The 16,452-nt window shown below is 39.7% G+C and overlaps 1 protein-coding gene across 2 annotated transcripts in view; it reads right to left on the bottom strand.

The window, feature by feature from the left end:
* Positions 1-16,452, bottom strand: part of SKAP2 (src kinase associated phosphoprotein 2) — a 152,398-nt gene that overhangs the window by 92,760 nt on the left and 43,186 nt on the right. The window lies entirely within an intron of this gene.

The following is a 16,452-nucleotide window of genomic DNA, read 5'->3' on the forward strand; positions in this document are numbered from 1 at the left end:
TCTTCTCCATCCCCCCAAACCTTAACTATTCCTGCTAGTTACTATCCCAAATCTCTCCATCTGCAATGGCTCCTCGATTTCCTTTCCTCTCCCTCTCTTTATTCTCTGTAGTCTGGCTTCTGACCTCATCAATCAATTGAAACTGCTCTTTCCAAAGTTACCAACAATCTCTTCATTGACAAACCCAAGGGCCTTTTCTCAAACCCCATGTATCTTGGTCTCTCTACAACCTCTGACAATGTCCATCAGCCTCTTCTTGATAATGTCCTCTCTCTAGGTTTCCACACTCTGTCTGGAGCTTCTTCTCACTCTCCTTTGCTAGATCTTCCTCCAGGCTACACTCACGAACCACAAGTGTCTCCTAAGGCTCTTTCTCTTTTCCCTCTATACCCTTCCACTTGATGATTTCCTCAATTCCCATGGATTTGATGATCATCTCCATGCAGTCTCCCTCCTTCCCTCTAGTCTCACCTCTCCGTCTGCTTCCTGGGCATCTGACCAGGGTGTCCATAGATACCTTAAACTCAGCATGTCTGAAACTGAACTCATCATCTTTCCTCCAAAACTTTCCTCCCTTGATAACCTTCCTGTTATTGTCAAGGGCACCACATCCTATGGGTTGGAGGGCACAACCCAGATGGCATTGTTGCCTCCATTCCCCTCCCCCCATCATATCCAGTCACTTGCCAAATGCTGTTGGTTCTCCCATTGCGATACCTCTTCTCTGATTGCTACCATCGTTATGCCTGGACCATGACAGAAGCCTCTCTCCCTGACCCAGTCCATCATCCATTTGGCTGCCAAGGTGATCTGCCTCAGATATAGCTCTGACTGTACCACAACTCAAGTGGCTCCCTATTACTGCCAGGATCACATATAAAATCCGATTTTCTCTACATCATAGTATTTCATATTGGTACTCTCTAACTTACTCAGTGATGAGAAGTTAACTAAGAAATAAACTTTCTGTAAGATGAAATATAAAATTCAACCTGAACATGAACCCTCAATTTAGACTGGGCACTTGAAATTATTATATCTATACAGACTTCTAAGAGTCCATGAAGTGAATTAAAAAGAACTCTGAATTCTAAGCTAGGAGACCTGTAGAGGACCGCAGCTATTGGGGAATTCTGAGAAAAGTAGACTTGAAGCAAGGATACTTAAAACAGGGTGTTTATTTAGTGTGACTGATGAGATGATGGTTCTCTAGTTCACATATATTTAGTACTTAGTATGGTGATGTTCTACTGTTGCACATGCTCAGTATGCTTTAGTGATGTAACTGTACTAAGGTATATAAGGGCTGAGAGGACTTGAAATAAGCAGACTTATTTTTATTTTATATTATATTATATTTATTAGTGAGAGTTGCTCAAGCTCGATCTCAGACTCCAGAGAGATCCTCAAGAAAGGTAGCCCAGACATTGCAGAGACCTATCCCCCGGGCCTGGCTCCATCACCTACTCATCTGTGAGCAGCTCAAACACCATGTACTGTACTGAAGCCTCTCCTGATCTCCCCAAGTATCGGTACTTGCCCTCTCAAAGCACCCTCTATGTAACCATTTAGCATAGTTTGTGTTTATTCACTTTATATTTGGCCTCTGTGCATTTGATATGTATTTGCTGTCTCCCCCATTAGAATGTAAGATCCTTACAAAGAGAGATTGTTTCATTCTTTGTACTTGTGGGCCCAATGCCCAGCACAAATAATAATTATTATTAAGAGTATCCTTAATAAATGCTTACTTGATTGTTAAGCCTAAATTATTAAATAAGATTATTAAATTAAAATAGGATCAATTTAATATTCTATATTTTATCGATATGCCTATTAAATTTATCCACCCATTTGCAATGGGTTTCTAAAAAAAAAAAAATTGTGATCTGGATAACTTTGCATTAGTCAAAAGCTTATTTCAAAAGTAAAGTAAAGGTTTAGAAAATGGAGGAGAAGGATAATATGTGATTTGAGGACAGGGCACTTAAATCTGTGTCTTTCTAAGTCCCAATTGCTTTATTTTCAACATGGGAAAAATCATTTTGACACTGTCCCATTGTTGCTTAAAGAACTGAATTATGGTGTACACAAAATGTTTTTGCACCACAAAATATTCCTTCGTGTTTAATCAGAAAATGTATGTTACTCACTGGCTGGATCTATGGCAACTTTGGCTAACCCGTTTGGAGTAACTACCAGGCAGCATATTACAGGAATGGGTTCATAATTAATGGTGCTCACCATTAATAAGAAAGTAGCAAAACCACTTGTGAATTAAGCATTGAGAAGGGTCCTACCTAGAACACAAATAGCCTCTTTCAAGCGCTGTGATCACCTAAACTGAAGAGCAGCAAAGTGCATGATCCCGGAGTATGTATACGTTTACTTCAGAGTCATTTACTCATGCTGAACACAACACAGTCTTGAAGATCTCAGGAATCTCTTTATAAAATATCTCCAAATAAGGCTACTGGATAGCGCAGTGGATAGAATACAGGCTTTTCTGAAGTCAGGAGGATCTGAGTTCAAATCCAGGCTCAGACTGTACAAGTCACTTAACCCCAATTGCTTCACCCCCCCCAAAAAAAAAGTAAAATATATCTAAGGAGGAAAGCAAGCAGAAGAGTGGGGGAAGTAGGGAGGATGACAAATAATTTACCAATCCATACACCTACTTTCTCACCTTGAGAAAATCTTTATGAGAAGCACTACATGTATATTGATGAAAATATGAGGAGGGTGCAGGTGAGTATTCATCAATGATCCCCTCAGCAGACCACATCTTTACAATGACAAATTGACTGCTCCTTGATTACAAAAAGAGCATCTGATTCAGAAGAGAGAGCAACACATAGCCTCAAAGTCCCTCTCCAAGGAGGACTGTCTCATGCATATGTTAAGATCACAGATTTCCTTAAAAATTCAACCTCAGGGAACTCGATTCAATTACCCTCTGGTTATTAACTTGACATTATGCAAGACATAAAGCAGAGACTGATATGCTTGTCAAAGGTGTTCACCAGTGCTCTGGATGTCTTGTACAAGGCCCAAATGGAAGGAGAATTCCCTGTGGATGGCGAGGTCCTTAAGATGCTTCTGTTTGCGGACAACATTATGCCAATTGCCACAAGCCCCAGACATTAGAAGGCCTTCGAAATTAAATCCGTGATGATTAGATTGAGCCGACAACTCTTGGGGAGCCAGTCTACTGAGTCACTCCAGGTATATAGAATTTATTTAGTGTACATATAGATGTGTGTGTGTATGTAAGTATATATGTAGTATTCGGGATGGGTGCCTCGAACTAACAAGGAGTTGGGCCTAGAACAGCCTGAAAAAGAGCAGACTGGCCCACACTTGGGAAACAACGCAAGACTTTCTAGTCTCCTAGGCTAACAGCACCCAGTAGGATTCAAGAAGAACATTCTGGGCTTTGTGTTTACATGTATCGGTAACACTTGTCCCGTGAAACATTCCAGAATTCTAGGCCATTTTTAAGTGGGAAAAATGCTTTTGTATCGCTATTATCTAATCTCTCAATTTGGGGTAACTACTGTATAATCCAAGCCTTTTTCTCAGCCAAATAATAACTCTTGGACCTCACAAGCAGCCAAATATCAGGCCTTAACCATCTGTCAACTGGCTTGGATTCAGCAAGCATGCTCCCCGAGTTTTAGTTCTAATTGTGTTTAATGCTGCACTAATTATTTCAATGGGGAATAATTTTGTACAGTCAAAGTTGACTCATTTTATAAACTGGAAGCTCCCAGCTATAAATTGGCAGGTCTCATCCTTCATTTCTCCTAAGCGTTGTGCCAAAGGGGAATAAGTATATGGTCGCTCTGTGACCAAATGTCATGTGCTGGGCAGAAACATTGATCCTGGCTATTAATCACTCTGCAAGCCCTCCCAGTAATCAAAGGGCACAGCTGCAATGATGTATAGCCAGTGTCAGCGCAGAAAGCCCTTTACAAGGCTGCATGCCTACCAGCTGATGGCCAGTATGTACCACTGCACGCACACTGGCCAGCCCAGAGTGCCCAGGCTAATTAATCATCACCTCTAACTGTTCAGACTATCATTAAACACCTTTATTGGCTGAATTATCTAAGGATTCTTACCCCCCTAATTACTGAGGTCTGGAAGCCCGGAACCTTCTCACCTGGATACAAAAAGCTGCCTATTACCTGTTTTAGACCAACATGCCCTTTCATTCCCTCCTCGGCACAAGTTTGCTGACCCAGCAGTGAACCGGCAACTGGAAGAAAATTGGATGCTGTTGTGACTGATCTTGGTGAATTTCGCACCAAATGACTGAAAGAATGAGCTACATAACATCAAATTGTCTAAATTTAATAAGGTGGACTTTTAAAAAGCCTTACACACAAATTGTATCGTTCAAACATCATCAATACACGCGGAGAGAAGAAATGATGAGGTCATTTAGGGGCAAAAGAGGTAACAAAAGCAAGAGATACAATGAAGAGGCCGTCTTTGTCGTAATACAATTATTGATTTGATCTTATTTACTGTCCTGTTTGATACTGCTGTCTGACCATGAGCATTCATGTATTGATTATTTTTTTTGTATTTGTATTTTTTAATTTTGCATTGTGTTTTATTATTTGTGATATGGAACATTTTATGTTTTTGATAGTTTATTTTTTTCTTTTGTTTTTGAAAACAAAAAACCATTTCACAAATTTAACATTCATGATTATTTCCTTATAAAAATATTTTTAATTTTTAATTTTAATTTTTAATTTCATTTTTGCCTTTGAAATAAATGTTAACCCAATATTTTAAAGTTTCTTAAACTATCCAAGATGAAGCAAAGTGAATAATTTGAGAGTGCTCAGAAATCTCTGTTTGGAAATCTCTCAGTAAAAAAAAACAAATGAAAAAGTAATAAATCCAGTATGATATTAATCTTAGAAAGTACTTGCAGTCTCTCTCCCTTATATTTTCCTGTAAATATTAACTGGCACTTTCATCTCCCCGTCCTATTGGTGGGGGGAAAATAATCACCAAGCACTCAAATAAAATCTCTGAAGCTAGCTACATTTTTATCAGGCTAAATAAAGGTCTCTCAAGGACCCAAAAGTTCCTAGTTGCCAAATATGACATCTTTTAAAAAAGAAAAGAAAAAGGGCACATGCATAGAAAGTGCTGAAACTCTCTTGGGAATATTTATAAACTAGTATGCATATTAATATCTATGTATGTAGCATGTTTTCATTAAATCATGTATAATGTTTTTAGCTTTCTAGAATACATGCTCCAAGAGGGCAGGCTCCCTCCTGCATCTCATACAGAACCATGGGCATCTATGGAAAAAATTCAATTCTTTCACGACGAGGTCTTTTCTCTTCCTCCACAACAGCAAATTAAAAAGCATTTAACCAAAATGACCCCAAATGACAACGAAGTTCAAAGTTTTGCTCATATCAGTAAAGCCTGATTGAAAATGACTGTGATGAAAAATAAAGGAGTCCCATTTACTGCTTTGGGACTAAAATTCTTGAAGAATCCAAACATGACAAATCACTCAGAAGGGAAAAAACAGAGATGATGAAGTAAATGCATATTGCTTATAGAATGCTGCCAACCTGGATGTTTATCAGCCAAACTGGCATTTTCAAATACCCCAGGGGATCTGCACTCTCCTGCAGGGGAATGTTTCCCCCAAGTTACAGTTGGCAAAACCTTCGTTCCTATTGCCTATCCAAGAAGACCATGGGACATCCCTTCTCACCCTCATAATGGACTTCTCCAACACGCTGGGGCTTCCCTTCTTTATTCCTAACTGCAAGGAACACCCAGGCTTGCCTCCCTTTTGCCATATGACCAGTCTAGCCACTCAGTCACTCACTGCTTTTGTTTTTGGTCATTTTTCAGTCACTTCTGTCTTTTCATGACCCTATCTGAAGTTTTCTTGGCAAAGAAACTGGAGTAGTTGGCTATTTCCTTCTCCAGCTCATTTTATAGATGAAGAAACTGAGGCAAACGGGTGAAGTGACTTGCCCAGGGTCACACTGCTAGCAAGTATTTGAGTTTAGCTTTGAAACCAGGAAGACCCTGACTCTAGCCATTGCGCCATCTTGCTCACCCTAACCCTGATAGTTTACTTCAGTTTCTGATTCACTGGTGTATCATGGCCCACAGACCCTTAACAAGAATCTCTCCATGATTCGAGACGCTCACTGTTAAATGCTCAGAGACTCTTTGGTCATCCAACCCCCCACTACTCAAACAGTGGAATTAAAAGGATAAGACTTAGTTGCTGGGAAAAGGCTGAAAGCATTAAAAGAGGTATGCCATTTCCCAAAGACAAATCCAATTCCGTCTTCTGTTAAATTCTAAGTCCAACTCATAGTGTATTTCCAGTATCCATTTAAAATACACAATCTGATCGATAAACCTTCTAAACCGTCTATCTGACTGTATGTCATAATCTAGAAGAACTCATCATGAATAAGAGCTAATTTGGTTTCAATTTGCTGAAATAAAGAGACTGAGTCTCAGACTATCATTTTTCCTGTGGCTCATTCCTTGTCTAATTTTGGGAAGGTCACTTCACCTGTCTGACCCCTGTACATAAATAATGGGGAATAGACCCATTGACCTACAAGTTCCCTTCCAACTCTGAAGTCAGTGATCTATGATCAAGGTGCTATAATTGATCTGATTTCTAAAGGTTTTCATTCAGGTAGATAAGAAAAGATTCAAATAAATGGACTTTCCTGCAGAAGTGTTTTACAGAAGGATCACTGAAGTATACAAGTTCCAAAATTCAATTAGTATTCTGATAAACTAAAAATTTTAAAAAGATAAATCAAACAAGTATATACTTTAAGAAATCGCTTTCAGTAGATGATTGTAAATAAAAGGAAAAATGTGGAACATCAGACGGCTTTAGGAATGAGGATGGTTTTCTTTTTTGGCATTTTTGTCATTCAGAGAGTTTAAAAAATGATCAGATATAAATTATCTCATCTGAAGATGGAAGTGAGTGAGCTGCTTCAAGATCTACAGAAAGAAGGAAGGCACTTTAGGACAATTAAATGATTTCCCTGCAGGCAATGTCTTTTCAATCTGAGCTAATGACATCATTTAAGGAGGATGGTCCATTTAACTAAGAGGATCTTTTACAAGGCAGACAGACAGAAGGCAATCTGAGAATGTTTGCAAGGACTTTCCATATTTCAAAATTATAATGGTAAAATGCCTACATCAAATTCTTAAACTTAGGCATTAATCAATATGGTGAAGGAGTAATTTCATGAGAAAAAATGTAATAAAGCTCTTAAGAAGTTTTCACCAGTATTTTTTCCTTTTAAAAAGTCAATTCTTTCCTAATGGCAATTAAGCTTGCTACTAGAGAATGGTGGTGACATGGAGATTGCTTGGAATTAGGGGCTCACTTCAGAAGTGCTAAAAGCATCTTCCATACATCCACACCTGCTGTTTCTCCGGGAGCCTGAAGGCCTCTATCAACCGAACTTGGAACTTCTTCATGTGCAAAGTACGGCTGCCAGCCAGCCATGACAAACCTGGATTGACCACAAATTAAAAGCCTAATTCTAGTGGCTGGATAAAAGGGTTCAGGAACACCCAAGAGAGCCCTTTGTTTCACCCTCTGGCCCAGAATCAGAAGTCAGAAGCTCTGAGTTGATGGGCTACCCTGCAGTACAAGCTGATGTTCTACCAATTCAGAGAATTATGGCTCATCCCCAGAGCCCCTCTCCAAACTTGGCAAATCCCATAAGCAACTCTCAAGGACAGCCAAGAGTCCACAAAATATTTCATTTAGAGTCTCCAGAAAAGGGTCCAACTTTTGTTTTCAGGATTGCTATTAGCATGATTTCATCTTTTCTATTAGTAATAACTTTTAAAAGAATTCCCGTTCATTCAGGGACATTAATGCATAAGAATATTCATTCACTGGCAGCAGAAATTTATTTATTTTTTTAAATAAGTGAAAAATGAACCAAGTCATTAGCTAGTTAATAATTGACAGGATCTTAAAAACAAACAAACAGATTCTGACTTCAACCATACTTTACTGGCTGTCTGCAAATAGCTTTGGATTTGAAATCTAATTCAAACTCACTTCCTCACCTCCTACATCCCTTCACTTCTCCAAGCTTTATTCAGTTTCTGCATGTGTCAAATGGAAGGGATGGATTCAAAGGCCTGGAGGGCTTTCCACTTCTATGGTCCTTTGGCTGTATCTTCCCTGAAAAATTACACTTCACAATTCTGTTATTATATGAAAGAACTTGATACAGATTAAAGTCCATTCTCCTATTTCTAACCTCAAGGTGAAAGTAGGGAAGAACTGAGAACATTTCCTAAGGTCTCACCAGCCCTTCTGATTAGGTAAGTTGGTGTTCCATTTATTTAAGGACTTCTCCCTCAACACACACATACATACACACACACACACACACATACACGCACACACATACACGCGCACCACAAACAGCAAATAAAGATGTTGCCTTTAGATGTGGTTTAAAAATAAACTCTATTTGACATTCTATAGAACTTAACTAATCTTCATCTTTCTAGCTCTGAATATATTTAATATAGTTTTATGTTTTATAAATATAACCACAGAAATTTATGTTTATGATTTATGAAAAGAACTCCTATGTATATCTAACTTTGTTTATTAAAAATGTATTTCTATGGAGGATTCCAATTTTTCTCTTGAAACTTTTAAATAAGATGAATACTGATTTCTTCAAACTGAGCTACAAAGCTAAATATGTAGACTATCTGATCTGTTATGTTCTCTTTATCCTGTATAGAGTTAGTTATGTATACATTTGTTTGTATGTTGTCTCCCCATCAGAATGTAAGCTCCTCATGAGCAAGGAGTGTCTTTTGCCTCTTTCTGATCTCCAGTGCTTAGCACAATGCCTGGCACACAAGAGGTGCTAAATAAATGTTTTCAGATTGAATACTGTTTGGTTGATTTTAACTCAAGAATTTAAGGATCCCCTATTCAATTAAAACTTAATAAAATCCATTTATTGTAGAAAAGAGTTCCAAAATATTTCCAAACATCTTGCAATTGCAAGTTAATTAATCTTGAAAAAGAAATTTCACTATTCAAAGAAACCAGACAAACTGAACTGAAAAGAGAGGAGGCGAGTTTGAAATACTAACACCTTACCAGACCCAAATTCTGCTTGAGCAGGGAGGCCCCTCTCATTCTTCCCCATGCTGTCTGCATATGCTACTCGTTCCCCATTAGACCTCGAGTTACTGAGTGCAGGGACTTGGGTCTCTCACTCAGCCCATTGCCAGGCTGATAAATGCTTGTTGACTGATTGAGGGCCTGAAGTAAGCTGCCTGATAAATTTCTTTCTCTGATTCATTTTACAGATGAGGAAACTGAGGCAAAAAGGGAAAGTAGCTTGTTCAGGGTCACACCGCTATGCAGAATCTGAGGCTGGATTTGAATTTGGGGAGATGAGCCTTCCCGACTCCAGGCCTGGTGCTCCATCCACTGTCCCAATAGGCGATTCACAACTTTAAATGGGCCATGTTTCCAAAGTTTCTAAGCAGTCAATCAGTGAGAATTGATCAAATGCTCACTATGCCCTGAGAATATATTTCTAAAGTTGTTGGATCCTGGGAGAGCCCATCACCTCCTGCTGGCCCTATAATGAACAATGACAAGAGGACCCCAAAAACTAACAGCCACATAAAACTGGTGGTAGGGATTCATTCAGGATGTTAATTTAGGGTATCCCCCCCAATGGGAACGGGAACTCACCCTAACCTCCCACCTGTCAGGCAGTGCAGACTCTCTGACAGGTTCTGGGATGCCCCTCACAAAGAGACAAGCATAGAGCTGAAAGGACATTTGGGAGGGGGGGCGGTTAGGAGAGCTGCTGCTGACTCTGGCTCTGGCCCTACCATGGAGTTCTTTCAGTTCTCTGAGCAGTTCCTTCATCTCTGTGGAGGGGTTTGCATTTGGACTTGGTTCAACTGCAGAAAATACTTGCTTTTCTGGAGTAGAGAAGCCTCCAGAAGTCGGTTCGGGAATCAGTGAAGACTCCTTAAGAAGATGAGCTATAGCTTGGCAGGGCTAACTCCTTGGAAAAGTAGAAATATTAAACTGAAAATGAGTAATCTGCTGAGAGCTCAGACACACCTGGGACTTGGGCTTGAAAAAGGGAAAATTAAGAGAGAAGCACAGTCAGGGGAGGAGGAGACCCCCCAAGCTCGGAGGTCAGGCAGAGGGAAGCCAGCTGCTCATATCTAGCTTCTTATTCCCTGCAAGGAAGTCTGGGGAACCATGGAGCCCCCTCCTTTGGACAATCATCGTCCACAAGAGCAGGAGAAAAGAGGCAGTGGCGGAGAACTATATACACGAGACCAGGCCAAGCTTGGAGATGCAGAGATACGAGCCGGCAGGACCGAAGCCGCGATGTCCCAACAAAGCAGGAAAGCCCAGAAAAGAGGTTTTTAGGGGCAAAGTCCTTCAGCGGTCACAGACCAAGCAACAGGAAGAGCACCCCAAGTGGAAAAGCCAACCAACCCTACCATTCATAGCGTGCAGGGTCAGGGAAGGGGCCACACCTGAGTGACCCCTAAGGCACTGGAAGCTGTAGGGAGATCTTCAAGAACACAAGACCTTCTCCATAGGAGAATTTTTTTAATCTGCACTTAAAGATCACAGAATACTTGAACTTTAAACAATATTCTTACATTATTCCCACATTCAACAAATGGCAGGAATAGTGAAATGAAATGAACCTCACTTTTTACTCTAAGTTACTAAAAAAGGCTTTTTAATCTTATATAAAAAAGATGTTTTTGTGTTTTTTCCCCAAAGTAGAAGGCACCACTTCATCCAACCATAGCTGAAAACGATCTATTCTACTAGCCCTGACAAGTGATCATGCAGCCCTTGTATAAATAACTTCCAGTGACCAAGAACCCACTATTTGCTGAGGTCACATCTTCCACCTTTGGAAAACACTAAATTGGTGGACGTTTTCCTCCTCAATCTATGAGGCCAAAATCTGCCTTTCTGTCACTTTTACCTCTTGTTGCTAGTTCTACCCTTTGAGACCAAACAGAATAAACTTACATGAAGATAGCTAGTACGTCTCTCCAAGGGCTCTCTTCTCCAAGCTAAACATGACCAGCTCCTTCATTTGTCTTCTTGGGGCATGGATCTGAAGGCCTTTATCACCTTCTGATTCTCTCCCTTAGATATTCTCCATCTTCCTAAAATGTGATGTCCAGAACTCTAAATCCAATACTCCCGAGGAGAGATGGCCAGGGCAGCTTACAAGAGACTATCGCCTCCTCATTTCGGGAGGAAGCTCTGCCCCTTTTCAGGCAGCCCAAAACACGACTGAGCTTTCTTGGCTTTCTGGAGACCTCCAGGCTGTGACTTGAGGAGCCCAGAAACCATCCCTATATCTATAAATGGGCAAATGAGCAGATGTGGTATACATTCCCTACAATCACCTATTGGTAATATCTTAAAAAAAAAATATTTCATTCTCTAAGTTATTGAAGAAATGTCCCCTGCTGAAACATAAACAGAACTGATGAGTCTAACACTTTAAACTCAAACGAGCTGATCAAGCCTTTTATTACTTGTCAATTAGCCAAGTGAGCCCAGAAAGATGGTAACAAGATAGATTTCCATAAGGGAAGCAACAAAGAAATAGATCAAGAAGAAAAGAGCAAAACAAGATGGCCAAAACCCAATAGCCATCAATCATCACAAGGAGAGTATGTTATCCATAGCAATAAAGCCTAATATTCTGGCAAAGTTGGAATGGCTGCAGTGAGTAGAACCACATGGATTTAGGTTTCAGGAAAGAAGTCATTGCACTACTTTAGTAGAAAGGATCAGAGGAAATATTTGCAGAGCATAGTTACAAGATTAGAGAAAGGAGTAAAGTGAGTGTACTAAGTGGATAGATTTTAGAAAAAGGCATGATAGATAAGGGCAGATAGATAATATTAATGTCTTCCATTAATGTGATGCTTTAAAGTTGCTTATATTCTTTTGTGTCGATTATCTCATATAAGCTTTATGATCACCTGTTAAGGGCAAGTATATTTTTTTAATTATTTAGTATTTCTCCCCAATTACATGTAAAAATAATTTTTAACATTTTTCTTTTGCTTTAGGTTTTGTTTTGGTTTGGTTTTTGTCGAGGTAATTGGGGTTAAATGACTTGCCCAGGATCACTAAGTGTCAAGTATCTGAGAATTTGAATTCAGGTTCTTCTGACTCCAGGCCTGGTGCTCAATCTAGTGTGCCACCTAACTGCCCCTTTAACATTTTTGTTTAAAATTCTGAATTCCAAATTCTCTCCCTTTCCGCCTCTCTTCACACCCACCCCACCCCCAACTGAGAAGGTGCAATTTAATACAGTTTATACGTGTGCAGTCATGTCCATATTAGTCTTATTATAAAAGAAAACAGAGAAAAAGAGAGAAAAAAACTCTTTCTCTGGGAATGGACAGCATTTCCAGAGTTGTCTTGAATCACTGTATTGCTGAGCACAGCTAAATCATTCACAGCTGATCATATTGTAACACTGCTATTACTCTGTACACAGAGCGTGTCCTTTTGCATCAGCTCATGGAACTCTTTCCAGGTTTTTCTGAGAGCATCTTGCTCTTCATTTCTTACAGCACAATAGTATTCCCTCACAACCACACAGCACAACTTGCTCAGCCATTCATCAATTGAAAGACATCCCCTCGATTTCCCGTTCTTTGCCACCAGAAAAGAGCTGCTATAAATATTTGTATACATATATGTCCTCTTCCTTTTTGCTTTTTATCTCTTTTAAGATACAGACCTAGTAGTTATATTGCTAGGTCAAAAGGTATGTACATGGCTCTAGAGCCCTATGATTTCAAATTATTCTAAAAATGCTTGAATTAGTTCACAACTCCACCAACAGTGCTTTAGGTCTCAATTTTTCCACATCCTCTTAACATTTATCATTTTCCATTTCTGCCCTGTTAGCAGATCTAACAGGTGTGAGGTACTACATCAGAATCACTTTAATCTGCATTTCTCCAGTCAAAAGTGAGTTAGAATATTTTTCATATAGCTATAGATAGCTTTGATTACCTCATCTGAAAACTGACTTCATATCTTTTGACCATTTATCAACTGGAAAATGCTCTTATATTGAGTTAGAATATTTTTATATGGCTATAGATAGTTTTGATTACTTCATTTGAAAACTGACTGTTCATATCTTTTGACCATTTGTCAATTGGAAAATGGCTCTTATTTTTATAAATTTGACTCAGTTCTCTATGTGTTTGAAAAATGAGGTCTTTATCAGAGAAAATTTTCCATACTTAAAGTGATTGTTAACTGTATTTCCTTCCATCCTATTCCTCCCCCATTTACTCAATTCTCTTTCCTTTCACCCTGTCCTTCCTCAAAAGAGTTTTGCTTCTGATTACCCCCTCCCCCATCCTGGAGCACAAATATTTCTACTCAGTTTGACAAGTGAGGATAATCAAGGCTCAAAGACTGTGAGAAGTAGTAAATTAAATGGCACTAAATGAACTCTTAGTGTTCTTTCTGCTATAGTGCACTGGTTCCGTTGTGAAAAACTGATTGATACTGGACATAGCTGAGCTGTGACAGGCTTCCCGGAGATATCAAGGAACATTATTCCTGGTGTTATATGTGAGCTCTAGGTCAGAGTAAGTGGAGTCCCAATGAGGGGAAGAGAACAGCATGGTCCTGGAAAGATAGAAAAGCACCAGGCTGGAAAGATCGTTCAGTATTTGAGAGAGCCCTGCTTCCCTGATCCTGAAGATAATGGAAGCCCCTGGAGTTTATTTCACAGTACAAGAGTACAAGTATCTAACAGTACAAGAATGTTCTAGCTTCCACTCAGAAAAGGAGCCAGACAAGTCACTGGGTTTTCTATGATGAGCCTAGAGGAGCCCGTCCAGACAATTTTGGAGGAAGAAATTATATGATTCTTGAATGGTTTTCTCTCTCTCTCTCTCTCTCTCTCTCTCTCTCTCTCTCTCTCTCTCTCTCTCTCTCTCTCTCTCTCTCTCTCTCTCTCTCTCTCTCTTCTCTCTCTCTCTCTCTCTCTCTCTCTCTCTCACACACACACACACACACACACACACACACACACGCCACTCCCTTCTTTTGACCTTGATTATGGCTTGTTCCAGCTAAAGTAAAAAATTATAAGTTTGATGAGAACTCTTTCACCTAGACACTAAACTAGAGGGTTGGTTAGGAGTTAGCATGCCTGGTCTCGAACAAGTGACTGACCTTTTATGGGTTCAAAAACCATTTTCACCACTACAACAACATCTTGCTACATGTTCTCCCTGCTCTCTTGAGGAAGCTCACCACTCAAGAAGCATTTCCTAAGGGACAAATGATGGTCCAGGCACTGTGGCAAGTCCCACAGAAACAAAGATAAAATGATGGTGCTCCTGCCTTCAAGGACCTGAAAGAACATGGAACACAAAATTGTCCTTGAGGCTTGTTCTTCATTCTCAGAGAGAATCCAGACATCAGGAAGGTGATATTATGGCTCAAAAGCAAATTGGGTTTAAGTAAGGCTGAACAAATAAATACTTATGTAATTACTTAATTTAAGTTAAGCAAATACTGGGTAACTTCAGGGGACAAGCCGTCAGCAGGGCAGAGCAGGCCTTTTGGTGCAGTGTATGGCATTTGAGCAAAGCTTTCTGGTGGAGATATCCACAGAGGAGGAAATAGCACCAGGGAGATGGGGAGGCTGTGCAAAAGCAAGACATGGAAGGAGAGGAATGTTAAATACAGCAAATGGCAAAGTAGAGCCAGGTTGGATCGAATGCACAGGGTATGAAGAGTAACAGCAATAATCTTGCAGAAAGGGGAGAGAGAACAGGTTGCAGACCACTTTGAATGCCCAACAGAAGGGCTTGCGTTTTGTCCTAAGGGCAAGAGGGAACCACCGGAGCCTCCTGAGCAGTTGACTTAGGCATTAAGAAAATCAATTCAATAAGTGGGGACACAGGTGGTGGTACAGAGGGGAAATACTTTAGGGTAAGGAAACCAAGTCAGAAGGTCCTGCAAGATTTGAGGCTAGAGAGAAGGAATGAAGACCTGAACTAAAGTGGTAGCCACGAAAGTGGAGAAGTAGGCAAATGAAAGGGCTGTAGGAGAGGAAGAACTAACAAGACTTGGCAATGGATTGGGCATGGGGATGAGAGAAAGGGAAGAATTTGGAATTATTCTAAGGTTGAAAAACTACTTGAAAAGCAGGCTGGTGTTCATAAAATGTTCAGGTTTTAGAACTGTCCAATCATAATAAATTAAACTCTGATAACTGGGAAGAAAGCATCAGGGGTAATATGACTTAAAAAAAAATGTGTATGTATTCTTTATGTAGATCTATACAAAAAATACACACATATACACATAAATGAATATACACACATACACACATGAACACTCACGTATACATATATGTTCTAGACATGGAGCCAGAAAGCCGAGTTTCTGTTTCATTTTTCTCTAACAATGATGGCCAAAGCTAGGTGTAGTGGGAAGGGCACTCCTAAACCAGCCAGTCAGGAGACCCAAGGTCTTTTCTCAGCTTGCCCCCTCTGGAAATCTGAACACGTCACTTAACTGATCCCAGATTTAGGGTCTTCCTCTGTAAAATAGGAACTTTGCATAGCATAACTTCCAAAATTCCTCACAGCCCAAGAATTCAATTAAAAAAAAACAAAAAACCATGATGAGACATATATGAAGTATGAAATGTTCTGTTGAGTCTATAACTGGGATGTTTTAAGGACAGCATGCTGGGAAATCAGGCACAGAGTTCCTCACTATTTATTAATTGGGACTCCACACTTAAATTGGTAATAATAGTGATCAACACCACAGTACTTGCCCATTTCCAGAGTAATTGCACCTCACCCACACAGATTCCCCCATTACCTCCCCTGTATACAATATGCTCTGTAATTTCCATCCTCAAACTACAGTGAACTATTGGTGCAGCTCGTTAAAATTGCTATGTTATCCCACTACATTTTAATGGGGAATGAAATGATGTTTAAATAAGTATAATTTGCAATATACCTTAATGCTGGAAAAAGGCGCCATATAAATCAATGACAATTCACCATTAATGCTACTAAAAATTTAGCCTTTTGTGTTTTCTATAGAAAATAACAAGGCCTAATCAAAGCAAGCCACAACAACACAGAAATGTCTTGCGAACAGACAATAATATTTTTTTCTCCTTCAGGGAAAAATGGATCCAGAAAGCTCTGGTGCCCCACCCACTGTTCCCACAGGTGAACAAACAACAAAGAAATGTTCGGACTTGGAATTTTAGAAGTAGCTTGCTTCCTTAGAGATAGTCTGGTCCAACTCTGCCCAAATGCTCTAAGATATAAAAT

Source organism: Sminthopsis crassicaudata, chromosome 5 (assembly GCF_048593235.1).
Source record: "Sminthopsis crassicaudata isolate SCR6 chromosome 5, ASM4859323v1, whole genome shotgun sequence".
In the NCBI taxonomy this organism is placed as follows: Eukaryota; Metazoa; Chordata; class Mammalia; order Dasyuromorphia; family Dasyuridae; genus Sminthopsis; species Sminthopsis crassicaudata.